A 2,544-nucleotide genomic window follows, 5' to 3' on the forward strand; every position below is an offset into this window, starting at 1 on the left:
CTTTTCGACCATTGACTTATCTCTGGCCTCCCCTGGTATACATCAAGATTTCTCATGGGACCCTCATGACGATTCCTTGGGAAGTGATCACTTACCCATCTGTCTTTCTTATACACGCGACATTGTTTTGGACCCTCCACCTCCAAAAGTTAACTATAAGAATGCAGTTTGGGGATCCTTCTCAAGGATCGCCAATTTAGATATATATGGGGAGACCATAGATGTTGAGGTAAAAAATTCAACCAATTCCATCTTAAACACGGCCGAGGCTGCTGTTCCCAAGACTTCTACAGTTCATGCAAAGCATAGAGCACATTGGTGGACGCCAGATTGCCGACAAGCATTAAGAAAATGCAATAGGAGATACAGGATTTTTCATAGTCAGCCTACCGAGGAAAATTTCATTGCATACAAACAGGCACGGGCTGAGGCAAGGAGAGTAATTAGAAGGGCCAAACGTGACTCCTGGCGGTCCTTTGTGTCCACGGTGACTCGTACTACACCATTAAGTAATGTCTGGTCCACTATAAGAATATTAAATAATAAAGGACCATACTTCCCTGTACCACGTTGAGTACACCGCTTCCCGTCCGATCAGCGAAGTTAAGCAACATTGGGTCTGGTTCGTACTTGGATGGGTGACAGCCTGGGAACACCAGATGCTGTTGGCATAACTCCCTACGTGTCAAGTGAGGTTGGTGGAGGATTATTGCCCCTCCCTGTAAAACAATTAACTCTAAGCCCTTGGCCACCCTGTTTGGGATACATGGCGTCTGGCAATGAATGAATGAATGAACTTCCCTGTGACCACACTGTAAGTCACTAATAACATCTATGACGATCCCGTGGACGTTGCTAACATCCTCGCCAGGAGTTTTTCTTATGTAAGTAGCTCAGCCAATTACGATCCGCGTTTTCAACATTGTAAATGCATGGCTAAGCTACAGATAATAGACTTTGCCACAGAAGACGTAGACTCCCCATACAACCAAGAGTTTATGCTAGATGAACTGCTCCTTGCCATTAAATCCTGTAAAGATGCCAGCCCTGGACATGTACAGTATGATCCAGCATCTTAATCAGGACAACCTGATTAAGATGTTAGCATTGTATAATGAGAGTTGGGCATCTCGAATGTTCCCAAACTCATGGCACTTTGCGCATGTCATACCGATACCCAGAGGCTGGTCATCTTATGAATCCCACTTCATTTCGTCATATTGTGTTGACTTCTTGTCTATGTAAGGTCATGGAAAGTATGGTTAATAATAGGCTTTTTTTTTTTTTTTTAGAGTCGAAGAATTTGTTAAATGATCAACATTGTGGCTTCCGTAAATACAGAAGTTCACTAGATCATTTAATGAATTTGAAGAACTGTATTGCAAAGGCATTTGCCAATAAAGAATTCATGATAGGGGTGATCTTGGACATCCATAGAGTCTACGACATGACATGGCGACATGGTATACTGATGAGGCTCTATGCTTATGGTTTAAGAGGAAATTTGCCTGCTTTTATTTCAAATTTCTTGAGGGATAGGACTTTCTCTGTCAAATTGCCCCGTAACGTAACATTGTATATACTTATACAGGAAAACAGGGTGCCGCAGGGAAGTGTGCTTAGTCCTACATTATTTAGTATTATGATCAATGATATTCTGTCATCAGCTGCCGTCCTGAGGAATCTTAAATACCCACTCTATGTTGACAATTGTGCAATATGGCGCTCTTCCCATAATGCACAGTTCTCGGCTGTGGGGATTCAAGCAGCCCTTGATTCCGTTCACCAATGGGCCTTGCAGTTGGGCATTAAGTTTTCTGTCCCTAAGTGTCCTGCTGTAGTTTTCACTAATCATAACGTACCTAATTTGTGCTTGACTGTGGATAATCAGGCGGTACCTTTTCAAAATTCCATAAAGTTTTTGGGAATACATTTTGATCATCGTTTGATCTTTAAAATTCATGTAAATAATTTGTTTGCTCGCTGTGATAAATCATTAAATGTCCTCAAGTACCTAGCGGGTACTACATGGGGTGCAGACAGAAAATCTTTATTATTGGTGTATAAGTCCCTTACTCGATCGAAGCTAGACCATGGCACACAGGTGTGTGGCTCGGCATCCAATGCCACGCTGAAAGGATTGGATGTGTTGCAGAATAAATGTTTGCAAATGTGTCTTGGAGCCGTCCGGTGCACCCGTGTACGAGTAGCTCGTATGGAAGTGGAGGCGAATGTGCCTCCCCTCTATATTCACCACAACCACCTGGCCTTGTCCTGTGGACTAAGAACATATAGGAAAAGTAATATCGGCAACGTGGCCTGTACCCCCCTGCGTCAATACCACCATCTTCTGTGGGGGGTGCGTTGGCCACTTGCTGTTCGCCTCTACTTGCTAACTCAGGAGCTTGGTGTGGACCTCAGTGACTGTGACAAGTTGGCGACTAAAAATATAGCACCCTGGGAGCCACCTGGTTTCACTCTTGATGTGTCGTGGCTCCCAGCACCAATGACGAAGGTGCTGGAGGCGGAGGTCCACCACTTGTT

At 44.0% G+C, this 2,544-nt stretch overlaps 1 pseudogene; it reads left to right on the plus strand.

Moving 5' to 3' along the window:
• Window positions 1–550: 550 nt before the first annotated feature.
• Window positions 551–670, plus strand: LOC145411299 (5S ribosomal RNA; annotated as a pseudogene).
• Window positions 671–2,544: the final 1,874 nt, after the last annotated feature.

This window comes from Coenobita brevimanus, chromosome 88, assembly GCF_032717465.1.
Source record: "Coenobita brevimanus isolate Jiangsu-jjx chromosome 88, ASM3271746v2, whole genome shotgun sequence".
Classification (NCBI taxonomy): domain Eukaryota; kingdom Metazoa; phylum Arthropoda; class Malacostraca; order Decapoda; family Coenobitidae; genus Coenobita; species Coenobita brevimanus.